Raw genomic sequence first — 26,755 nt, forward strand, 5'->3', positions numbered from 1 at the left:
GCCCTGGGGAAGCTACGTGCAGTCCTGGACCAATAAGAGCAGCTTTTTGTTCAGCAGGCGAGCAAGATGGCTGAGCATAGAAAAACTATTGCAGAATATGGAAGGAATAATGTGAGGCAGTGAACAAGTGCATGTCCTGGGTCAGCAACTTTTTGTTAACACAAATTAGGACTAATACATATTGGAGGAAAATGACGGTCAGAGACTCAGACTAAATTTGTTAAGCAGACTATAATTAGTGACAAATTTGTAATAAAGACAAATTGAAATAAAAAAGTTATTTCTAGAGCTGTTGTGGAACCAAAACCTTTTCTTGTTCTATTTAAAATGGAACTCCTGATCGTGCTTCTCAAATAATGGTAACAAAGGATGAAGCACCAAAAATGACTCTTGGGGGCCATTGATGCATCTGTTTAAATTAGTCTTGCATGTCTGCATAGAGCTTTGAAATATTGGCAAAATGCAATCCTAGGGTTTAGAGATCAGAGCTATAAAATCATTTCACTTCATTTGAAAAAAAAAAGCAATTAACTTGGGAGTTCAAATTGACAAACTGCTTTTATATTGGTCCAACATTAATCCGGATTCTGGTAAACTACCACTTTTGTAAGCCAGCTCTCCGGTTATGCTGCTAAATCCAGCCCCCTTATCCTGCTGCCAATCTCTCAGATCCGCAAAAATACCAAGTCTGCAAATGTACCACCAGAATAAGGGGCCCGAGTCCAATAGTGTAAACACCAGGGGCAGTGCATGGATATCATCGCCAGGAATCTGAATTAGTACAGCACCAATAGAAAAAAAACAAAAACCAACACCATTATTAAAATAGACAAACACCACAACGCAAATAAACTTATTTCCTACTGTAATCTTCAATTTCCCTGTTTGGCAAGCAATGTACAGAGTGAAACTTCAGACAATGTCCAACAAGCAAACAACTGAGAACAGCTTGAAGGATCTTGGCATGATCAAAGCACGATATTCCTCGCCCTTCCTTCCTACCCAAGCTAAGATTCATATACTTTGTACAAAATTTATGGCAGTTGATAACTGTACTGGAGAATATATCCACAGATGCAGCCCCAATCAGTTAAAGGGCACAGTATAATGCAATATTTAAAATAAACCAGACCCTAATAATTTAGAAAATCGTGGTTTTATATAAAAATCACACTCGAGCAGGGTGATTGGAATATGGCTATACTGAACAAGCTGGTCCACATAAGTAACTACTAGCACTAATGAAAAGGTCCTTCCAGTGTACTATAGCACTGTTATTGCTAAAATGTTGCAGTGGTAAAATCATATGACCAATTAGCATGGTTGTAAACATGCCAACAAGTTCTGGTTTTAAAAAAGATGTTCATCTAATGTTCTACAGGACTTTGTAACGTGGGCTATGAAAGGAGTGTACAACATGACTAGGAAGGTGTAATCTACTGCTCACTTTAGTCATTTACATTTATTACAAAAATGGACGCAACACACTATTTTAGACAAATTAAGTTGGTTCAACAGTGGCAGGACTTATTCATCTCAAACCCTCTGGCTGACTGTTCCGAGCTCCGTTGCACCTGCCTGAACAACAAGTTTGAACACCTCTTGCCAAATGAACTCTGGACTGAACAGCACGCAAACAATGCCACTCCTTCATACATAATCATTTAAAAAGGAGTAGCACACAATGCAAGTCAGCATGCATTTCGACATCTGTTACAGGAACACCATGAAGGAAATTCCTACACATAACAGTAATGCTTCACTGTACACTATAGTTGGTGTTTGTGAAAACCCGAGAAGCACAATCAGGGGTTTCCCATGAAAAATGGAAGGCCTAGCAGGCGTAGGTAGGCAGGCAGCTCAAATATAGCTATGCTGTGTCAAAAGGAAATCCTCTCAAAAAGGATGAAGCATTGCAGCAAATCCAGGCCAATTTTGAGTGGTGGAAATATGCAAATTGAATGTGGGGTTAAGTAGCAATGCAAAAATTAGGTCATAAAAGCTGAAAATTACTACATAATCCACAGAAAATGGGGCACTTAACTCAATATGAAGTTTTAAACACCCACTTACCACTGAATGTAGTAGTTTTTTTTTTAAATAAAAGGGTGCCATGTTAAATTTTCTTACTGAAAACTACAAAACTATCTTCCAAAATTCTGCCATAACTTTAAAACCAAGCTTCAAAAGCATAAAAATTGTACTGTGCAATATTATTGTATGAACGTTTGATGCAGCTGCCGCAACACTCACTATTTTAACAGAAGCAGGAAACTGCTCATTTTAAAAAGCACCAATAGTGCACAGCATAATATCCAGGCTCCAATGGCAATATTCTGAGGGATTCAAGGTGCTCAATTATGCTAGACATGAGATACAGAACAGTTTTTCACTAAATAAGTCTGCTCTTCATTCAAATTATCCATTAATTTTTTTTTTTTTTTTTTAAGCACCAAATTCACATTTCCCCAATTTAAATTATTGCATCATTTAAATCTTTTGACACAAGTGACTTCAAATTATCAAGCGTGGACTGTACATCAAATTGAAAACATTGAACCAATTTGAATGGGTTAAAGCAGGAAGTTGCAGTCTTTAATTTACTTTTCCTGGCCCTTTATCTTACATTCTTTACTCATTTATTATCACTCCTTTCTGTAAAATTTGTTGATTACTCACCTGGTGGCAGAGCTAGTTTTTTCCCCCCAAATGACTAAGTGAGACAGCAATAAGGGCTCTACAACTAGCCCAAGTATTAAGCAGCAAAGGGGTTGGGTGATGAAAAGGAAAAGCGTTATATAGAATTCCCATCCCTGACAATGAGCATCAACAAGTAATTTGGCTTCTAGAGCATCATGGCCTAATTCAATCCTGGATTCACCACAAATGTATATAACAATCTGGTGTGGGAACTCTGTCCTCTCTCTCACTTCATGCAGCAGCCAAATTTGCAGAGCTCCACTAGAACCCCAGCCAAGATTAACTAACTTAGTACAGGGTCTGTATATTTCAGTATTACACCAAACAGTGCATTCAACAGGAGCCATCAGGCACGAATTATAATTTTTTTTTTATTTTTTAAACTTTCAATACAGAAATCGACAGTATAAATAGAAGGCACTGGCAGGAAAAGGCCGGATATTGGAGAGTAAATCAACTCACGATGTGAAGCATAAAAACTACAAATTCATTATTTTAGCACCATTCCATTCATCAGGATGGAGAACTTTAAACGTTGAGCTACAGAGGTAAAGAGCTCACATTTGTTCCCTGAAGGCTATCTGAAGTTTCTCAAGCCTGGGCCAACAACCGAGAGAGAGAGAGTTCAAATCTCACCATGGCAGTTTGAGAATTTAAATTCAATTTTTAAAAAAGCCAGCATCAATAAAAGTGACCAGGAAGCAGTCATATTGTCATAAAAACCCAACTCGTTCATTCATAAGAGAACATAAGAAATAGGAGCAGGAATAGGCCAATCGGCCCCTCGAGCCTGCTCCGCCATTCAATAAGATCATGGCTGATCTGATCCTAACCGCCAATCCACTACCACAGAACCATCTCCTGAATCTAACAGAATTAGACACACGAAATAGGAGCAGGATCAGGCTACACGGCCCCTGAGCCCGCTCCGCTACCCACAGGGCCATGACCGATCCGAACCTAGACTCATGTCCAAATTCCTGCCCGCTCCCCGTAACCCTTAATTCCCTTTACTTCTAGGAAACTGTCTATTTCTGTTTTAAATTTATGTAATGATGTAGCTTCTACAGCTTTTTGGGGCAGCATATTCCATGGACCTACCACCCTCTGAGTGAAGTAGTTCCTCCTCATCTCAGTTTTGAAAGAGCAGCCCCTTATTCTAAGACTATGCCCCCTAGTTCTAGTTTCACCCATCATCGGGAACATCTTCCCCGCATCCACCCGATCCAACCCCTTCACAATCTTATATGTTTCAATAAGATCACCTCTCATTCTTCTGAACTCCAATGAGTAGAGTCCCAATCTACTCAACCTCTCCTCATATGTCCATCCCCTCATCCCTGGGATTAACTGAGTGAACCTTCTTTGTACTGACTCGAGAGCAAGTATGTCCTTTCTTAAGTATGGACACCAAAACTGTACGCAGTATTCCAGGTGCGGTCTCACCAATACCTTGTACAACTGAAGCAATACCTCCCTATTTTTATATTCTATCCCCCTACCAATGAAAGCCAACATTCCATTGGCCTTCTTAATCACTTGCTGCACCTGCATACTAACCTTTTGAGTTTCGTGCACCAGGACCCCCAGATCCCTTAGTACTTCCCAGTTTCTTGCCATTAAGATAATAACTTGCTCTATGATTTTTCCTGCCGAAAACTGCATAACCTCACACTTTCCAGTATTGTATTCCATCTGCCAAATCTCTGCCCACTTACTTAGCCTGTCTATGTCCCCTTGCAGGTTTTTTTTATGTCCTCCTCACTCACTACTTTCCCTCCCATCTTAGTATCATCTGCAAACTTTGATATGTTACACTCGGTCCCGGTCCCCTCCTCCAAATCGTTAATATAGATTGTAAAGAGTTGGGGACCCAGCACTGACCCCTGCGGAACACCACTAGTTACTGATTGCCAGTCTGAGAATGAACCATTTATCCCAACTCTCTGCCTTCTGTTAGATAGCCAATCCTCTATCCATACCAGAATATTACCCCCAATCCCGTGATTTTTTATCTTAAGCAATAATCTTGTGTGGCACCTTGTCAAATGCCTTTTGGAAGTCTAAATACACTACGTCCACTGGTTCCCCTTTATCCGCCCTATATGTTACTTCCTCAAAGAACTCCAGCAAATTTGTCAAACATGACTTCCCCTTCATAAAACCATGCTGACTTTGTCCTATTAAATGATGATTATCCAAATGTCCTGTTACTGTCTCCTTAATAATGGACTCCAAAATTTTACCTACCACAGGTGTTAGGCTAACCGGTCTATAGTTTCCTGCCTTCTGTCTACTGCCCTTTTTAAATAAGGGTGTTACATTAGCAGTTTTCCAGTCTGCCAGGACCTTTGCTGAGTCCAGGGAGTTTTGGAAAATTACCAATGCATCCTGTAATGAAATCTGTTTGTCTTGATCCTGTATTCGTTGAGCACTCATATATATTACCCTCCCCCACTGTGTATAGTTTCACTTCCTCTTTCCCGACTAACCTGGGAGGTTCCAGGTCTTGGCTCCGCCCCTGACTTCTCTTACATAAAGATCCCAGGATCTGTATGACTCATTCCTGTGAACCAGTCGGCGTGTTGAGATGTTAGCTCTGATCTTAGTGATTAAAAGCCAACTTGTTTAAGTCTATAACTTCTAGTTTTGTGGTTATTGAAGGCCCATCAATTTTAATCACTAAAGAATACTAGGATGGATCGACTCCTAAAACCAGAGCGTCTGGACTTGGATCCACATTCTACTGAAGCATCAAATCAATTTGGACACTGGCTCAAATGCTTCGAACTCTTTGCGGGGGCCTCATCCGCTAGCGAGGTAGATAAACTGAGTCTACTGACTACTCGCGTAAGTCATCGGATTTGTTCGTTCATCCGGGACGCCACCGCTTACACGGAGGCCATCACTATCCTGAAGGCCCAATACCAGAGGCCGGTAAACGAAGTGTACGCCAGACATCTGCTGGCTACACGCAGGCAGCGACCAGAGGAATCAATGGACGATTTCTTACAGGGCCTAAAGGACCTGGTCCGGGACTGTAACTGCAAGGCCGTGACGGCCAACGCGTACTCTGACGAATTGGTCAGCGATTCCTTCATCACGGGCCTCAAATCGAATTATATCCGGCAGAGACTGCTGGAGAAGGAGGTCCTGGACTTAAAAAAGGCAGTGGCCACTGCGCGATCGCTGGACGTGGCCCAGAGAAACTCGGACTCTTATTCTTCCGGCCATGCGGCCCTCACCGCCTCGTGCGCGCCGAGGGGGCCGCCATCTTGGAATCAGCCATCTTCCCCATCCAGGTCTCAGACCAGCTCTACGCCGCCGGAGTCCCCACAGAAGTTCACCCAGGAGTCCTACTGCAGCGGCAATGTCTCGAGGCCCGAAATGCTACTTCTGCGGCCAGGCCAAGCACCCCAGACAACGATGCCCAGCGAAGGACGCTACATGCGTCAAATGTAAGAAAAAGGGGCATTTTAGCAAAGTCTGCACGGGGAATCCGATTTCCAACTCCGTCACCGCCTCGTGCGTGCTGTGCGGGCCGCCATCTTGGGATCTGCCATCTTTTCCCGACTCAACGGCCGCCCAGGGCCCAACAGTGGCTTCGATCACGGTGGATCAATCCAGGCCACACCCGTTGACAAAATCCATGATGGACATACAGGTAAACAGGAATTTAACGAAATGTTTAATTGACTGTGGGAGTACCGAGAGTTTTATCCACCCTAGCCTGGTACGGCGGCACTCATTAACGGTAACCCCTACACGGAGCAGAATTGCTATGGCTGCTAAGCCCCACACTTCGGACATTTTGGGCTACTGTGTGGTAACACTGACTGTAAAAGGAACGGACTACAAGGATTTTAAACTCCGTGATGCCAGAACTCTGTTAATGTAATCTTGGGCCTGGACTTCCAGTGCCACCACAAAAGTGTCACGCTAGCATATGGCGGGTCCCAGCCGCCACTCACAGTCTGTGGCCTATCAACCTTAAAAAGCAGCCCGCCCTCTTTATTCGCTAATCTTGCTCCGAACTGTAGGCCCATAGCGACCAAAAGTAGACGGTAGAGTCTGGAAGACAGACACTTTATCAAGGCGGAAGTGGACAGACTCCTGCGGGTAGGCATTATTGAATGCAGTACCAGCCCGTGGCGTGCCCAAGTAGTCATAGTTAAAAATAGCGAAAAGAAACGGATGGTAATTGACTACAGTCAGACTGTTAATATTTATACCCAGCTGGACGCCTACCCTTTACCCCGCATATCAGAAATGGTCAACCAGATTGCGCAATACCGAGTCTTCTCGACTATCGACCTCAAATCCGCGTATCACCAGCTCCCCGTTAGAATGGAGGACCGCCCATGATATACCTATCAATTCCTCCAATAAAAGGCGAAGAGTTACGAAGGTGACTAAAGGTTTTTATTGACTAAATAACAGAGCCCACTCTCGTGGGTGATCCGATCCAAGCAGGAGGAATACCAGTCAGTCGCTCACCTTTATACCTGGCCTGGTGGGTGGAGCCAAGGCGGAGTCGGCGGTGGTCATCCCAGGTATAGCAGTGTGGCAAGAGGCGACCTCGTACCGTGATACAATAGTGGTCAGTGATACAGTTATAACGAACAGTGGTGAACAGTGCTAACTACTAACAGTGATACGATAGTGAACGTGGTTTACCACATTCACCCCTTGTTTAGAATTAAGTCCGGCGGGGTGAAGTGTACTACCAATTCTGGTAGGTCAGTCTGTCCGGAGGCTTCGTAAGCCTCTCCGATCGCCGCAGCGGTGGTGTTGCCTTATCCGGTGCTGGTGCCTTATCCGGTGTTGATGCTGGTGTTTGCGTGGTCGGCGAGGGCTCGTGGGGTTCCGGCATGCCGTCTACCTGGGCTGGGGTTGGGGGGGGTGGTGGCGGTGTTTCCGGATCGGCTGAGGGTGCGAGGTCTCGTAGGGAGACAGTGTCCTCCCGCCCGTCTGGGTACGCCACGTAGGCGTACTGGGGGTTGGCGTGCAGGAGGTTCACCCTCTCGACCAGGGGGTCCGTTTTATGGGCCCTCACGTGTTTCCGCAGCCAGACCGGCCCCGGGGCGGTCAGCCAGGTTGGTAGAGTGGTTCCCGTAGTCGACTTCCTGGGGAAAACGAACATTCGTTCATGGGGGGTGGTGTTAGTGGCCGTGCAAAGTAATGACCGGATGGAGTGCAGCGCTGTCGGGAGGACTTCTTGCCAGCGGGAGGTTGGGAGGCCCTTAGACTTTAAGGCTAAGAGGACGGCCTTCCATACCGTCGCGTTCTCTCTTTCCACCTGACCGTTACCTCTGGGGTTGTAGCTGGTGGTCCTGCTTGCTGCAATACCTCTCTCTAGGAGGAATTGCCGGAGTTCCTCGCTCATGAAGGAGGAACCCCGGTCACTGTGTATATAGTTCGGGAACCCGAACAAGGCGAAGAGGGCATTCAGGCACTTGATGACCGTGCTACTGGTCATGTCGGGGCAGGGGAAGGCAAAGGGGAAACGGGAGTACTCATCAACGATGTTGAGGAAGTACACATTACGGTCAGAGGACGGGAGGGGCCCCTTAAAGTCGATGCTCAGGCGCTCGAAGGGGCGGGTGGCCTTGATCAGGCTTGCTCGGTCCGGCCTATAGAAGTGCGGTTTGCACTCCGCACAGGTCTGGCAGTTCCTGGTCATGGTCCTGACCTCCTCGATGGAGTAGGTCAGGTTGCGGGCCTTAATGAAATGGTAGAGTCTGGTGACTCCGGGGTGGCAGAGCTGGTCGTGGAGGGTCTGAAGCCTATCGATATGCGCGCTGGCGCATGTCATTCGTGAAAGGGCATCAGGGGATTCGTTCAGCTTGCCTGGCCGGTACAAGATCTCATAATCGTAGGTGGAGAGCTCGATTCTCCATCTCAAAATCTTGTCATTCTTGATTTTGCCCTTCAGCTTGTTATTAAACATGAAAGCCACCGAACGCTGGTCGGTGAGGAGGGTAAATCGTTTGCCTGCCAGGTAGTGCCTCCAGCGCCGTACTGCCTCCACGATCGCCTGGGCCTCTTTCTCGACCGACGAATGTCGGATCTCGGGGCCCTGTAGGGTCCTTGAGAAGAAGGCCACTGGCCTCCCCTCCTGGTTTAGGGTGGCGGCTAAGGCGAAGTCGGATGCGTCGCTCTCCACCTGGAAGGGGATGGACTCGTCCACTGCGTGCATCGTGGCCTTGGCTATGTCTCCCTTAATGAGGGAGAAGGCCGCGCACGCCTCCTCCGTGAGGGGGAAGGAAGTGGCTTTCAGGAGGGGTCTGGCTTTGTCCGCGTAATTGGGTACCCATTGGGCATAGTAGGCGAAAAGCCCCAGGGTTCTCCTAAGTGCTTTAGGGCAGTGGGGGAGGGGTAGCTCCATGAGGGGGCGCATTCTTTCTGGGTCGGGGCCGATGATTCCGTTCTCCACTACGCAGCCGAGGATGGCAAGGCGTGTGGTGTTAAACACGCATTTCTCCTTATTGTAGGTGAGGTTCAGCCGTTGGGCCGTACGGAGGAATTTCTCCAGATTCGCGTCATGTTCCTGCCGGTCGCGGCCGCAGATAGTGACGTTATCTAGGTAGGGGAATGTAGCCTGCAGTTCGTTCTGGTCAACCATCTGGTCCATCTCCCTTTGGAAGACCGAGACCCCATTAGTGACACCGAAGGGGACCCTAAGGAAGTGGTATAGGCGCCCATTCGCCTCGAAGGCGGTATACTGGCGGTCCTCAGGGTGGATAGGGAGTTGGTGGTAGGCCGACTTCAGGTCGATGGTCGAGAATACTTTATACTGTGCAATCTGATTGACCATGTCAGATATGCGGGGGAGGGGGTATGCGTCCAGCTGGGTATATCTGTTTATGGTCTGGCTGTAGTCGATGACCAGGCGGTTTTTATCGCCGGTCTTTACGACTACGACCTGGGCACGCCAGGGGCTGCTGCTCCCCTCGATAATGCCCTCTTTCAGGAGGCGCCGCACCTCAGAGCTAATGAAGGCTCTGTCCCCGGCGCTATACCGCCTGCTCTTGGTAGCGACGGGTTTGCAGTCAGGGGTAAGGTTAGCAAACAGAGAGGGTGGCGGGACCTTGAGGGTGGAGAGGCTGCAGGTGTTACGCGGTGGGCGGTTTAACGTTTGCTGGTTGTTGACTGTGAGTGGGGGGAGGGGTCCACCGTATGCTAGGGTTACGCTTTGGAGGTGGGATTGGAAGTCCAGCCCTAGTAGGACGGCAGCGCAGAGATGGGGGAGGACGAGGAGTTTAAAGTTTTTATACTCCGTGCCCTTAACCGACAGGGTCACGACACAGTAGCCGCTGATGTCCGTGGCGTGGGACCTCGATGCCATCGAGATTCTGCTGCGCGTTGGTAGGACAGAGAGGGAGTAGTGGCTCACCGTGTCTGGGTGGATGAAGCTCTCCGTGCTTCCGCTGTCGAACAGGCAGGTCGTGGCGTGGCCGTTCACTTTGATGTCCATCATTGACTTGGACAGATGGTGCGGGCGGGCTTGGTCCAGGGTGACGGAAGCTAGTGTGTAGCTGAGCGAGTCGTTGTCATCTGCGGGCGAGGCGGTCGGGCGTGGTGAGTAAAATGGCGTCTCCCACGAGGTAGGGCAAAATGACGGAGAAGATGGCTGCCCCCGTAGCTCACATGAGGCACTATTGGGGTCGGTTGCCTTAATCAAAGATGGCCGCCCCCATGACTCATGTGTGGGGATGCTGGCCTCAGTTGCCCTAAACAAAGATGGCCACCCCCATGACTCATGTGTGGGGATGCTGGCCTCAGTTGCCCTAAACGAAGATGGCCGCCCCCATAGTTCGCATGCGGCACTGCTGGCCTCTGAGGATCCGCTCCTGCAGGCCTTGGAGAAGTGGCCTTTCTTCAGGCAGGTTCTGCATGTGGAGTTCTTGGCTGGGCAGCGCGACCTCGGGTGCTTCTCCTGGCCACAAAAAAAACAGCCGGCGGCCCGATCGCGGATGCCCGATGTCGGGGCCGGTGCCGGGGGTGGCGGGGCCGGTCGGGTCCGGGACGCCGACGCAGAGGTAGGTCCCGGGGGCGGCGCTGGGAAGGGTGCTGTGGTAGGGGTCGGGCCCGAGTCCCAGGGTCGCGAGCAGTACCTGGTGAATGCTTCCTGATCTTGGTGGGCCACTTCCAGGGAGATAGCGAGGGCTTCAGCTTTTTCCATGCTGAGGTCTTTAGCTTCCAGCAGTCTTTGCCGTGAGTACTCGGACCGTAGGCCTTTCAGGAATGCGTCGCGGATATTATCTTCAGTATTTTCGGCTGCCGACACCGATTTAAAGTCACAGTTCCTGGCGAGTGCATATAGCGCCTGTGAGAATTCGGCTACTGATTCTCCTGGCTGTTGCGGCCGTGATCTTAGGAGGTGCCTAGCGTACATGTAGTTTACCGGGGTCCGGTACTTCTGTTTCAGCAGGTTGATGGCGGTCTCGTAGGTAGTCATGTCCTCGATGAGAGTGTATACTCTCGGGCTCAGTTGCGCCTGCAGGACACTTAGTTTGGATGCCTGAGGGACGCTGGATTCTCTCAGGTATGATTCGAAGCAGACCAGCCAGTGTTTAAAGTCTGCGGCTGAGTTTGCTGCTCGTGGGTTCAGGTCCAGGTACGGCGGTCTGAGGGCTCGCAGCCAAGCTGGCTGGTGTGGCTGTGCTCCTGGGAGCTGCGCTGGTGGCTCCTCCGCCGGTTGTGACTCGTTGTCGGACATCATTAAATTTAGTCAATAAAATTGATATACCTATCAATTCCTCCAATAAAAGGCGAAGAGTTACGAAGGTGACTAAAGGTTTTTATTGACTAAATAACAGAGCCCACTCTCGTGGGTGATCCGATCCAAGCAGGAGGAATACCAGTCAGTCGCTCACCTTTATACCTGGCCTGGTGGGTGGAGCCAAGGCGGAGTCGGCGGTGGTCATCCCAGGTATAGCAGTGTGGCAAGAGGCGACCTCGTACCGTGATACAATAGTGGTCAGTGATACAGTTATAACGAACAGTGGTGAACAGTGCTAACTACTAACAGTGATACGATAGTGAACGTGGTTTACCACAGCCCATACACCGCCTTCGAGGCGAACGGGCGCCTCTACCATTTTCTCAGAGTGGCCTTCGGGGTAACAAATGGGATCTCGGTCTTCCAACGTGAGATGGTCCGCATGGTTGACGAGAATAAACTACAAGCTACCTACCCCTATCTGGACAATGTCACTATCTGCGGGCACAACCAGCAAGACCACGATCTAAATCTTGCGAGATTTTTAAAAACTGCCCTAAAGCTGAATCTAACCTACAACGAAGACAAATGCGTCTTCAACACAACCCGTCTCTGTATCCTCGGCTGTGTGGTGGAAGATGGGGTAATTGGACCGGACCCTGACCGATTACGCCCCCTAAAAGGAACTGCCCCTGCCACACAATCCCAAAGCTTTAAAAAGGTGCCTGGGATTTTTTTCATATTATGCCCAATGGGTGCCCAATTACTCTGATAAGGCCCGACCCCTCATTAAATCAACGTCCTTCCCACTATCAGCTGAAGCTCGGGAGGCTTTCACCAGTATTAAACAGGACATTGAAAGGGCTGCAGTGTGTGCAGTGGACGAATGCATTCCCTTTCAAGTCGAAAGCGATGCGTCAGACTTTGCCTTAGCTGCGACCCTCAATCAGGCTGGGAGACCTGTGGCCTTCTTCTCCCGAACCCTTCAGGGACCTGAAATCAGGCACTCTTCTGTTGAGGCGGCGGCACAGGCTATAGTGGAGGCAGTGCGGCACTGGAGACAGTACCTAGCCGGCAAACGTTTCACCCTGCTCACCGACCAGCGGTCGGTGGCTTTCATGTTTAATAACAAAGGGGGAAAATCAAGAATGACAAAATACTCAGGTGGAGGATCGAACTATCCACGTTCGACTATGATATTATGTACAGGCCGGGAGCCCTTAATGAACCCCCAGACGTCCTATCGTGGGGAATGTGTGCCAGCATTCATACGGACAAATTACAGGGTCTCCACAACGACCTCTGTCACCCAGGGGTCACCCGACTATACCATTTCATGAAGTCCTGCAATCTGCCCCACTCCATCGAGGTGGTCAGGGCAATGACCAGAGCCTGCCGCATCTGTGCGGAATGAAAGCCTAGTTTCTACAGGCCTGACCGTGCACACCTTATCAAAGCCACACGGCCATTCGAGCGCCTAAGTCTGGACTTCAAGGGACCCCTTCCCTCTGCCGACCGTAACGTATACTTCCTCAATATCATTGATGAATATTCCCGCTTCCCCTTCGCCATTCCCTGCCCAGACATGACCAGTGCCACGGTCATCAAGTGTCTCTGTAATCTATTCTGCATGTTTGGCATGCCGAACTACATACACAGCGATAGGGGGACGTCATTCATGAGTGACGAGCTGCGCCAGTTCTTGCTCTCGAAGGGGATAGCCACTAGCAGAACCACTAGCTACAACCCCCGGGGTAATGGGCAAGTGGAAAGGGAGAATGCTACTGTTTGGAAGGCTGTCACGTTAGCCTTAAAGTCAAAAGGCCTTCCGACCTCCTGCTGGCAGGAAGTCCTCCCAGACGTGCTCCACTCCATAAGGTCTCTGTTATGTACTGCCACTAACGCTACCCCTCACGAAAAGATGTTCGTTTTCCCCCGGAAATCCACCTCGGGCATATCTCTACCCGCGTGGCTGACGTCTCCGGGGACAGTACTATTGCAGAAGCACGTGAGAGGCCATAAAACGGACCCCCTTGTGGAAAAGGTACAGCTCCTCCATGCAAACCCTCAGTACGCCTATATCGAATACTCTGACGGGCGAGAGGACACTGTTTCCATAAAAGACCTCGCTCCCTTGGGGAGCGGAGAGAACGATGGGAGACTACCCGATGAAGACCTACACTACAAAGAGACAGGACGCCCAGAGGTATCAATACCCAACTTTAACCTGGAGGACACTGCAGATAACCTGGAAGACACTGCGGAGGCCCGGACAGCGGAGGAACCAGAATCCACTCCCCTAGGAGGCACCCCAACCGGCTTTGCGCCGATCACCGAGAACTGCAAAACCTCCTGACAGACTCACTTATACCAACTTTTAAGAAACATCAGCCCGATGGACTAAATCTATAGAAGGGGTGAATGTAATGAAATCTGTTTGTCTTGATCCTGTATTCGTTGAGCACTCATATATATTACCCTCCCCCACTGTGTATAGTTTCACTTCCTCTTTCCCGACTAACCTGGGAGGTTCCAGGTCTTGGCTCTTGGCTCCGCCCCTGACTTCTCTTACATAAAGATCCCAGGATCTGTATGACTCATTCCTGTGAACCAGTCGGCGTGTTGAGATGTTAGCTCTGATCTTAGTGATTAAAAGCCAACTTGTTTAAGTCTATAACTTCTAGTTTTGTGGTTATTGAAGGCCCATCACATCCACAATCCGTACCGCCACTTCCCTTCATGTCCTTCAGGGAAGAAAACCTGCGGTCCTTACCCAGTCTGGCCTATGTGTGACTCCAGTCCCAGACCAATATGTTTGACACTTCACTCTGAAGTGGCCTAGCAAGTCACTCAGTTGTACCACCACCTTCTCAGGGAAACTAAGAATGGGCAATGCCAGCCTTGCCCACATCCTGAGAATGAACAAAACAAAATCATGCTTCTACCAAAGGAAGTGGCTTTTCAGGCCACATGATCTTTTTCTGTTCCTGAAACTTCAATCATGGATGCCACTAGCATCAGGCCATCCTCTAGCCAGACAGCAAAAGGAGCTAGCCCAGTCTAGATAATAGTACAATGCTCCAATCAAAAAAAGGACCAAGATGCACTGAGGAGTCGTCAGCAACACTTCTCAGCAATATATTTATTTCAAATACAATATAAATTGTCAGGTACAAAGATTTCTAGGTGTAATATCAATTGGTTTCTATACATGAACACCGCCATTTTGAAAATATGACATTCTGTTCAGTCTTGAAGACAGAGACCCATTAAGAACTCCCACTGAGCATCCTAAAGAAATCAAAAGCAATTATAAAACCGAGCAGGACTGACTTATTTAGCAAAATTATAAGAATAGCTGGGTCTTCAGAAAGATACTCTGCATACTGATTTGAGCATTGAGGCCTCAAACTTCCTGGTATTCTAGTTTCCTAAGAAAGGGTGAGGTACACCAAAGTCACTTCTGCTGGTACGCCATGTAACAGTATATACTAGAAATCTCTAAATTATACCCATTCTTCCTGCTGACGCTTCAGCTGTCAAAGGCTGGAATTTACAAAATCACATTGTACACATCAGGGTTACTCTCACTTTTTGTCAAGGCCACAACCCCCAGAACCCCCCTCAGCTCACTGGCTTCAGCAACATCCAAAAGCTGGCAAGCTGTGGATAGAAGCTAGAAACACAGGCAGCACCATGTTTGAGCACCCGAGTGGCTCGACTACAAGTAGTATTGTATGCTAAAGACTGAAAAATATTGGACAACTCCAAAATTAGTTTTACCAAAAAATGCAAGTTATACCTTCGGTAGCTGACCAACCTCACCAATATCTTGTCTCAAGTATCAGACCCTCAACCAGAATCTCCAAGCTCAAAGTCAGATGCTGTTACACGTCTGCTTCCCTTCTGTCACAAATTTGCAAGCCTCTTAAATGACTTGGGGTGTGTATGATGGAAGAAAGGCGGCAATAAATGAATTCCTTCCTGTACCTCAAGTGCACTTCCTTGCAAGTCAAACCAAGGGTGGCATAAATGCAGATACACAGACTAGGCTAGACTTGATTTGACTAAAAATCACCAACCACTGGAGAGAAAACAGTACAGGGGAATTGTTTTTTCCCAACCTTGTATATCAAGACTTACCGATTTAAATTCTGGACTCTATTCAATTTACATCAGTATTCAGGGTTGATTTAACTTCAGAGCTGTGCATCCATGATGTTCCCTAACAGGCATCAAATACCTTTTAAAATTAAAAACACAGAACTGGTTAGACATGTTTTTGCCACACCCTCATACTATATACACCATACTATAATGAGAATGACATCCATGAATATGCTATCATCTAGACTAGCACATCAATATTTACACCCATGATATACGGATGAATCATTACACCGATTACACATTGCAACATAATACCATTGCAATTACTCCAAGTCATCAAATACACAAACAGGGAAATCAGCACAAGACTAAGCAATTTTGAAATCTAGGCTAAAAAAATGACTATTGCACTACAGTGCAAATGGCCATCTGCAACTCACAACTCAGGTATGTAGAGCTCTCTCAGTCCCTACAATTAAGTATACTCTCCATATTAATATGTGGAACTCCACAGCTGATTATAATTATATGCATTTGATATCCACAACAATCCTGATGTGGTACAGAGCCACACAGACCAAGAGTGACCCAAGTTCAAATCTGAAGGTGTGCAGAGATAGCTGATCTGACAAACGATGGCAGTGGATGGGCATAGATCAACACCTTCAGGAGAAGAGGGCACACACACACACCTTTGTATGGGTTGGTACCACAGTGTGGTGCATTCACCTCATGAGCCATCATCGAATGTGTAAACTTTTAAATGCACATTAAAGTTTCTATACAGGATCACTCAACTTCACCTTCAACTGCATGATAGAACATCTTCAGAAACATGCCATCTGCAGTCTAAACGTGTACACTCAAACAGTCAAATTCAGCCAAAAACTAGGTTAAAAAGAAAAATCAATTTTCCACCCACGGGTGTAACTCAAAGTTGCTCAATTCAAATTTTTCTCAGTTCTAAATTCTCACTTTGCTGTTATTTATGTTGCTTTTTTCAAATTATTAGATAATTCCATTTGTTTTGTACAAAAGACAGCTTTGATTATCAGTCAACTGCACACAAAATAGAACAGGAAAAACACAAAGATTACAGTTATGGGAGTTTCTTGCTGAATTCAGTGCTGCCTTTATGCAAATGCTACAAACATACACCTCAGCAATTAATTTCATCCATTTTTCTGTTTTCCTCCAAAAGATAATAAAAAGCCCAGGAACTGACATTTTCCTGTAAGTGTCATAACTAGTTTTATGACCACAATTGCATCAATAGTGAAGCAGCTCTCTCCAGGCCTGGTAATGAACCCCAGAGTGCCAACTGGAGTCTGTTTACTCCCAACTTCCAGTAGCAGAATGTTCAAGATAGCTCAAGATATTAAATGAAACAGTAAAGATGATGAACACTCTACATTATACTGGATCAAGTTCCAGTTATACCGACAGGGGCAAATGAACAGCATTACAGTGCAACTCGCAGCTATATTTGCTCAGTACTCTAGTTTGCTCCATGCCTGTGCAGTAGCCCTCCTGTGTTAGTACTCAATGGTTTCTGGAAGGGTGGGAGGGGGGAAGAAAAAAAAAAAATCATACCCTGGCCAGCAAGTAGTTTGACCACAGTCCATTTGCATTACATCAGTTCCAGCTGTTATACTACAACCAGCACAATAGGACTGTAAAGTCAGCCTACTACATTAATGAAAGTCTGAACAGTAGCAATATAAAAGGCATCAATTGCCCATGAACCTGTAAACCATGATATTTCAACACCAATACCAGAATCTATCGCAAGTCGTGAACACAATCTTTTGAGATGCGAACTACCAGAAACCATTTTGAGTGCCTATTGCAGTTCAGACAGCATCCAAACTAGTTATTACAGCCTTGCAACATATGCCAGGCCATCTATCCTCTATGACAAGCCCCTCACTGATGCATATCCTTCCAGTCAGCTTTTTCGAAGGCCAGAGAAACTTTCCTACAAGAAATGCAATTTTTAAAAAGTACAGAACTTAGATTTGGAGCAGCTCCACCTCGAACTAATGTAGAGGTAAAAAGAATCATAGTATCTGACTGTAGCAAGTTTGAGACACAGCAGAAAGTGGAAATAGTTGCTTAAGTTATCAAAACTATTTATGTTAGTATTGATCTTTTAACATTTTTACTTTTCAAAAACATCTATTGATTAAACTACTCGAGTCAAATCTCCCAACTACTTCTGTGATTCTGCTGACTTGCAGTTTAGAGCCTACAATAACACACTTCATCAGTGCTGGTTCTGAGTGCATTGAACAAAGTACAGAAATGAAATTTAGTGAACACAGCAGCTTAATATTCACTTGTGTATCAAATAAATGTTCAGCATAATTTAGAAACCAGCTAAATGGACACCAACTACATAGTACTCACCCACATATAACCACAAGTTTCCATTTTACACACACAGGACTTAAACTTACTATACAGACACTTACAATTCAGAAATACTGTCCTATCCTATTTAGGTAATATGCCATTGATAATGTATTTATAAAACACTACCCACCCATCAAGTAAAATTTGAGGGGAATGATTGCAAGGGTTGGGGTGGGGGGTAGTGTGGAGGAGAAGATTTAGATTAGCTCAGCAAGATTAGTCAGACAGAACAGGAAAATCCCACGTTCAATTCCCAGTATGTCATCTTAGCCAATTTCTCAGCTGGTGTGGCAGGAGTGCTGCAATCAGCCTCAGTGCCACTGGGCTGGATATGGGGGGGGGGGGGGGGGGGGGGGGGGGGGAGGAGGAGGAGAATCAGCCAGGGTTACAACTCCACATCACAATCCAGCAACTTCTTCCGGAACTACACGCAGCGTGTGGATATCAGGGGAGGGTGGAATATAGAAATCAGGCTTGGCTTAACAGCCACCACGGGCAAATAGTCTGCCAATATTCATACCCGAGCCGTCACAGTAAATAATGATCACTTGCAAGAGATACCAGAGTGAAAAGTGCTTGTAGAATCTTATCCAGAAATGAGTGAGGAGTGAACACCTCCAGGACGGGAAGAGGTTAAAAAAAAGTCCAAGACAGTAATAAAAAAAGTGAGGAGCTTGAAACTTTGATTCAACCAAAAACTGGAAAAAAAATGTAGGAGCACCAATAGTTTGAAGACCACCAAAATTTAAAGAAAACAAGCATGTCTCGGGGATAGTTTGAAAGTACTGTCCACCTATAATCCCAATTCATTCTCTCATTTTCCAGGAAGTGACTTTTGTCTCAGTAAAAGGTCTTGCTATAGCCATCATAATCTCTATCAATGTATCATCCTTAAGGTTTACAACTGATAGGAAAAAGGATTATGGGTTTTGCATACAGTATAGTTCCTGCCAGGGCTGCAAGAGAAAGCCAAGATAGTAAACTGCCACATTTGAGGAACGAAAATGTTATAGTAGACAATATCTGAATTTGAAGATCAAAAGGGACAGGAGAGGAAGTTGCTATCAAGGCAGCAAGGGAAGTTTAAGTAACCTAAACCTACAATGCCAGTCATATTCACTTGTGATGCAAACGGATCTGAGATGGTGCAAGACTAAATTATATAAAATATAATAGCATTTGCTGGTTTAGTGGCACTTACTGCTGATTTGCTTTGAGAATATTTCCTGACAGCACTTGCATTTGCTGCTGCTACTCTGTGGTCACATCTGCAGCTTTACTGCTCATATCTACCCAAAAATGGAACAGTGATGGTACAGTACTCAAACAGAGGAAATACACACAAAATGTTAGATATAGAATTATGCACAGAGTATCTTGGTTTCCTTTTGTATATTGTACAATAAGTGGCAGATCAAGATAACCCATAGGAACTAGAGGTTTACCAGCACACAAAAAGTTTACTCAGTAGCCATATTGTATTAAACACCCAAGTGCCAGCTCATGGGATCATTGTTTGGAACTTCACTGTGCCTAGTTTTTTAAAATACTGATTGTGAGGATTGCACTATAAGCACATGAGTCCACATGTCCATTAACATATACCATTTGTATTACAGCAGAATCCAGAATGGGATAGGTGTTTGCACAGCAGTATAGTTTAGTACTGCTGGTGCTCACTATGACTGACTGCAGCACAGGATGCAGAGTGTTAATTAGGTAAGTATCATTTGTAAAGGGTGGTGAGAAAGAACGGTTGCTGCATACCACAACACTGTATATGCATTATCAAAATTCTCTCAGGACAAATACCTTTCATTCATTTCAAACCAGCAGGAAAATAAATTGGATAGCTAAATAAGGCACAACAACTCTGAACTACATTTGCTATTTATTTTAAATACACTATCCTTCACACTACCTGCACTAAAAATTCACATTTGTCAGCAACTTGCAGGTTTTAGATCTCAGGTTTCTCTGGAAATATTTTACCTATTTCTAAGAATATTGTTTTGAATGGGAATGGAGCATAAGTAAAACTTCAGCTTGCCTATGTTTTTTGCCAACTTTCTTCACACTCACCCCCTCCCTTCTGAAGGTATTGATGCTTGCTGGGGTGTAGTCACACAGGTATGGGGCATTCACCAGCACCTTGTTCAAGCTGCAATTCTTCTGTGCGCAAAAGTATCATAGTTGAGCTCAATCCAGTTCCTCAAACATCTACGAATGCGTACTTTCCAGCAAGGGTCATTGGATAGCACCAGAAACATAACAGAGTTCATTTCCCTTCCTTAGCCCAAGGAAGCAGAAGCCAATTTAAGCACCCTTACTGTCACCTTTGCTGAGACCAGCTAATTCAGCACAGACACAAACTGAAGTGTAGAATAGAAAAGATAATCTATAAATGCATAATTCTGAAAACTGAAACCAGGATTGGGATTAGCCCATTCTGATCTGTATGGCTCAGCTATACAGTAGCTTTACCAAATGAACTAATGGGAGCAGTAGCCACTATTGCTACTTAACATTTTAAGTGCTGGATGACATGTACAGCAATCCTTTTCTTAAAATGGCAAGACTGAATTAGAATCACTACTTAACACTGCAGTAATTCACTCTTATTGGCATTTATACAAGTAACCCACAAAAAGAGTGTTTTGGTACACTCCCATTTCACATTCAGAATACTGAAATACTTTTTGAACCACTGAGTTATTATACTAGATTCCACCACCCCACAGCAAATTCTTAGGGGGGAAAGTCATAATATTTAGCATTTATATTTCATTTTAACATCGTAAAAATTTAAAATAAAAGTAATTTTAGGCCATTAGTTTAATGGGCCTCTTTTCTGGTTCAACCTGAAATGGAGTTTGCATAACAGTCAGTTCACTAAATAGAATAGGTGGGTGGGGTTGCTCCTTGTATGAGATATAAATTTCCTATTGTATTATTTACAAAATTACAGGGCTAAAGTCACAGCAGTTACCTAAAAAAGCAATCAACCAAACCTTTCGAGTTTGACATTGCAGGCATATTGTGCACATTTATCAGTTGCTATTTCAATCTGCTGGCTGCTAAAACACAAAAATGGACACTTTTTAAAAAAATTGTTAAAGATCAACTGGAACACAAAGTACAAGGTGAACTAGTACAAAGCAAGAACACATAGCAACCAACCACCAACTTCCTATAAAGTGATATACTGCTACAAAACTAGCAGAAGACCCAGGGCTGTTGAAAAAGACAACCGAATATGTCTCTAATTTAGGGAACCATTTAAACCCAACAACCCTATGCAGTACAGGATGTATGTGTAATGCAAACATCAATGCTGTCTATTACCAGTAAAGACTTATTGAAAATTTAGATAAGTGTATGAAGCCTCCAAGGTCACAATCCACAAGCCCAACAGGCAGTCTGACATGCCTAATGTGAAGGACAGATGTGGCTTTTAGTTTAACAGCACAACACAGGAGGCTGCCTGTATATCAAAAACAGCTCTGAAAGGAAGGGTGGGAAACAGACACTAGCCTAGTAACCACTTCTATTTGTACAAAGCAACCCACTAAAAAATAGCCTACTAAACCAGGCATTTCACAATTTTTGTGTATAAAAAAAAGACACTTAGATTTTTCCAAAAGCAAGATGTCTGACAGAAAGTATCCATTTTCAAACACAAGCCTTCAACCAGATTGCACACAATATTTTCCTTTTAGAAAAAATAAGTGCATTATCCTCATACAATGAAAGACTGTACTTTTAACAGACACAGTAAATTGATTCCATACATTCCTTGCCCTTTTCCAACCCTCACCTACAACAAAAGCTGATTTCTGTATCAAAGTATTTGCTATAAAACATCACAAAACCATCAACTGTACTTGGATACAGTAACAAAACCCAGACTAAATGTATATAAAACTACATCACAGAAAGCATATATTTTGTTTACTGTACTGAAAGTGCATTCTGCTTTATGACTCAGACTATTTTAGAAGCCTTGATTTTTGGATTGTAAAATACTACTTCAACAGGAAATCAGGATTTTATATTTACACTGAACTTAAAGGAAATTGAAAAAACAAACAAGGCAGTTGGATATTTACCATACATTTGTTTTCAATGGCTTACATATAGATTAGAGTTGTTCTATACTACATCTAAATAAAAATGAGGACTCGTCACATCATGCACAGCTTTGAATAAGGCAAAACAAAAACAAGTGGCAACTGAATTTTATTCTGAACTGCCAAAAGCAGCTGACACTTCAACTCCCCAGCATCATAGGAGGTTCGGGTTAACCTTTTACAGGGCTTCTGCAACAATAGTGCTGCTGTGATCATTATTCTGCCTGTGGAGGATATCAGTTTCAACATCACGATTATCAAATGCAGCATTTCCTTGATCAATGAATCACACTGGAAAAAAAGTCTGCAACTTTTAGGGGTTGGGGGAGGAAGAGAAATTATGACTGTGCATTGACATTGGGTTTTTTTCCCCCTGAAATGTGGCTGAGAATTAACAATACAATTTAGAGAAACTAGCTCATAAAATCCTGTTGCCTTCTGTATATAGCGCTGCTTTAAAATTAGACTTAGAAAATAAGGGTCTAAGAACTTCCTCCATGCATGTTGAAAAGGGGATATTCAGAAAATTTAAGTCATTTAAAAAAAGGAAATAGTAAAACGGTACCATTTTAGGGACAAAAGGTTTTACCAATTTTTTTGTAACACATGACTGAACCCACAAGATAAAGACTAGTCTTTTCACTTCCTGGTACATTTTCTAGCTACATAATTATATTCAACTATGATACTTAAACCCTTACAGCTGCTCACATCTAATAATTTATTTTTAATATGTGATATGTTCCAATATTTAGTTACTAGGTTCCTTTGATTATTTTTCAATAAGATTTTAAATTGACATGGTTCTCTTGAAGAACTGATATGCAACAAAGGGTGCAGATCAGAAGCTGAAGTTCATGTATTGCAAAACTTTGTGCAAGCATTAAGCAGCCAAAGGTCCTTTTAACAGCACTAAACAGCTTTTTTTGGTCTATGGCATCACTGGAATAGTCTTCAATATTTTTTCTAACTTTAAACACTAAATAATTAAATCTGGCCCACCAGGGCATTCTAGTTTTGTCTCAAGACAGAAATACATATTCTGATGTGCTAAATTTGAACGTAAAGCTATCAAATAGCTCTGAAAGGCCATTCAATGGTTCTTTCATCTGTACTGCATGTGTGTAGTCAGCAAACAAGTACAGTATTGAAATCTAGAACTACTGTTTCTAAAACAAACATTTCAATTAAACACATCAAGCCAATTTCAAAAAGTACACAAAAATCAACCTTGAGACATTTTTTAAAAACATTCATAGGATATACAGCACAGAAACAGGCTATTCAGCCCAACCAGTCCCTGAAGGAGAGCCAGCTAGCTGCCACTGACCTTTGTTAAAGACTAAAAGTTCCAATCAAGGTTGCAGAGACCAAGACAAAAAAAATACATTAAAACTACAATTTCTCTGGAATTTTCTAGTCTCTCAGTTCAGGTAAGCCTGATAAAGCACTTTATTCTCAACTTGTGAACATTTGTCCAGCAGCCCTGGTTTCAATCAGTCAATTAGTAACTAATTATTAGTCCAATCTACAATGCAGTCCCTTGGTTTAGGTTGTAATGTGTTCTGAAACAACCTGTTAGTACAGTGCTTGAAGTGGTTTTTAAACACAGATTTCTATTCACTAAAACTTGTGCACTTTTGTCCAATTCATTATTGGAATAGAAATAAGTACAAATTACAATTCACTGTTCAAAAGTGTTTTCTGATATTTAACACATTATGTAAAAAAAAAGTTAGTAGTAAGTTAATTAGTTAAGATAACCACTGGATTGAAAATAAAACCCTAAAATCAAAGTCAAAAAAGTTATTTCCAGCAGTCTCAAGATTCAGAAGCAGAGTTTCTGTTCTTTTAAAAAAGGAATCAAGAATGCAACAAAAGCAATATGGAGAGGCTTTTTTGTTACATACAAGTATTTTGCAATAAGTTACATTAATTAGCACTGCTTTGTGGAAAATACTATAAATACCTCTATACGTTTTTAGTCATTACGTTAAAAAAAATTACAGTACAGTTCAAAAGCGACTTTCAGCACACATGTCTAAACATGGCGTGAAGGCATTCAAGCTATTGTCATGTCATTGTGCTTGATACCTTTTCTCCTAACACAACCCCCAACCATACCGTCATGGTATTAGTCAGCAAGTCACTGCCTGCTTTAAGCAGATAAAGTCTGAATAACCTTCGATTTCCAACCGAATTCTTAGATACTATTCAACAGATACTTAAAAAAAACACCAGCCACTTAAAAGTTCCTTTAAAGATCTTCACAAGATAAGAGGTAAGCGACCAACAGCCAACACAATCCGAGACCATGTGATCCGGGAGTTGCTGATTAGAATAAAAACGAAGTGTGTTGAAAGCCACAATCTTCTCAATTGAACTGCCTCGCAAAATAAAGTTCGGTCTTATTCCGAATGCCTTTTATAAAATATAAATGTCCCGATTACCCCATAAAAAGTGAACTTAGAGTAATCGTCACCATATGATATAGAAGCAATTAATAAATGGAACTCCGGTTAAGTTTTCTTCCCCCCACAAAAAATAAATATATATATTTTTTTAAGCTGTTCGTTTGCGGTTGTTCTATTGATCGCTATATACAATCTGCATCGTTCAGAAAACATCGCCCACTGAGGACACAAACGCAACCCAAACGAAACAAAAAGAATCTGACAGCGATCAATGAACTTTCATAATGACTAACAAGGCTGCCTCAGACCTTCAAGCCACAGTTCATTAATAAAATTCCCCTCCTTTATAAACTCTACCTTTTTTTAATGTAATATATTTATATAACGTATATAACCAAGACGGATCAGACCCAGGGTTTCATTTTCTCTATTCGCAAAAGTTAAGATTTTTTTTATATCAAAAAGGGGAAAAAATCCCAGATAATTTTTTTTTGTAGCTGAGCTGAGGCTCCCGTTGACTTTTTCCTGTTTGGAGCGGTTGTTGATGTGTTTGCATACAGTAGCTGCATGAAGTGCTCATTTCGTAATACGAGGACGACCTTTCGAATTAGAGCCGCTTGCAACAACAACAACAACAACAAAAAAGCCCCACTTTAATAGAGATAAAGACAAGTTTAAATAGACCCATATATTCTGTAACTGCAACAAACAAACAGAAAAACACACACCCGTTCCCTTCCTCTGACTAACCTGCCTCTCTCTCTCTGGACTCATCCCCTGAAGCCCTTTATTCTAAGCTATCTCATTATTTATGACTCGGCTGCCCTCCTACCTTGCGCTGCCTGTGCTATAGGTGCAGGCTCCGTGCAGTTGCTCGCTGCTCCCTTTGCCGTGTTATATTCCGCCGATAATGCTCCAGCGCTCGCACCGCCTCGCGCTCCCCCCCCCCCCGACGTCACGTGCCCCCCCCCCCGCGCGCGCACGCGCGCGCGCTTTAAGGATTGACACCGTGCCCGCGCTTTCACGTGCATGCGCTGCCTTCTATCTGTGCGTGTGTCTCTCTCTTTCTCTCTGTCACACTTTCCTGGTGTGCACTGCCTCTGGTTTTGAGGGGGAGAAAGGTGAAAAACATGAAATAATAATTCATGAACTGAGTCGAACCAGAGATCGCAACTTTTTTTGTTCTCCTCTTCAACAAGGATTTGTTTTGAAACTTTGTACTCTACAACCACGTGGGCAAAGAGTGACAAAAGCGTAGGGTTGCTAACCTATTTGCCAATCAGCAATGATTCTCTACATTTTTACCCTGTGTTCTTTTGGAATCTTTGTTTTGTGCTAAAACTTTAAAATTCACTTTTTGTTGGTTCTTCTCTATACAGATTTGGGATATTTCTATTACATTTCCCCTGATTCCCAAATTTCACTTCACTTTTTGATGTGGATGATATCTTCTTTCTGTTTGCTTACTCTAAAGACTCCCATGCAGCTGCCTAGGTCTTACTATGAAAAATCTATGAGCCATGCCAGAACAGGTGATATTCAGCAGAAATATGGAAATTATTGCCAAAGCAATTAGAAGGTGTATTATATTAGTTTGTATTTGAAATGCACTTATGTTACATTACAATAATTCACGGAGTAATCGGAACAATATTCCACAATCACATGAATGTACCACACATGCAAATGATTAAACTGGAGACAGATTAAACCATGATCAGACCATAATGGAATACTTTCTGTATTCAGTGGTCATTTACCATGTATTTTTGCTTATACACAATGGTCACGGGAGACCATTCAACCCATCTAGTTTATTGTTTCACAGAAACCTATAATTCCCTCTTCAAAGCATCTAACTGCTAATGCCATGAAAAGGCATTTTAAATATATGTTTACCCCATCAGAAGATTGCTAGTCACAGCATTGTTAAGGCATGTCACAATGAGTATCACAGTGAGTTAGACAAACACAATTATTCTGGCTTGTTCCTAGGTCCCAATTAATTACCTAGAATTATACAGAATGTACAGCACAGAAGCAGGCCATTTGGCCCAACTGGTCCATGCTGGTGTTTATGCTCCACACAAGCCTCCTCCCACCCTACTTCACCTAACCCCATCAGCATAACCTACTATTCCTTTCTCCCTCATGTGTTTATCTAGCTTTACTTTAAATGCATCTATGTTAACTATTTACGGTTGTGTTAAGTAGAATTTATTCAATGATTGGGATATATATATAGAATAATAAATAACTTT

The 26,755-nt window shown here is 44.0% G+C and overlaps 1 protein-coding gene across 2 annotated transcripts in view; it reads right to left on the minus strand.

Moving 5' to 3' along the window:
* Nucleotides 1-25,438, minus strand: part of znf217 (zinc finger protein 217) — a 68,614-nt gene extending 43,176 nt beyond the window's left edge. For both annotated transcript variants that reach the window (XM_086005291.1, XM_086005292.1), the window contains exons 1-2: nucleotides 25,327-25,438; nucleotides 15,569-15,668 (exon numbers count right to left, since the gene is read on the minus strand). The gene's annotated coding sequence lies outside the window, so the exon portion shown is untranslated. The remainder of the gene's footprint in view (nucleotides 1-15,568; nucleotides 15,669-25,326) is intronic.
* Between the last annotated feature and the right edge of the window lie 1,317 nt (nucleotides 25,439-26,755).

This window comes from Somniosus microcephalus, chromosome 13 (assembly GCF_052327205.1).
Source record: "Somniosus microcephalus isolate GS21.2 chromosome 13, FLI_Smic_1.0, whole genome shotgun sequence".
Taxonomy (NCBI): domain Eukaryota; kingdom Metazoa; phylum Chordata; class Chondrichthyes; order Squaliformes; family Somniosidae; genus Somniosus; species Somniosus microcephalus.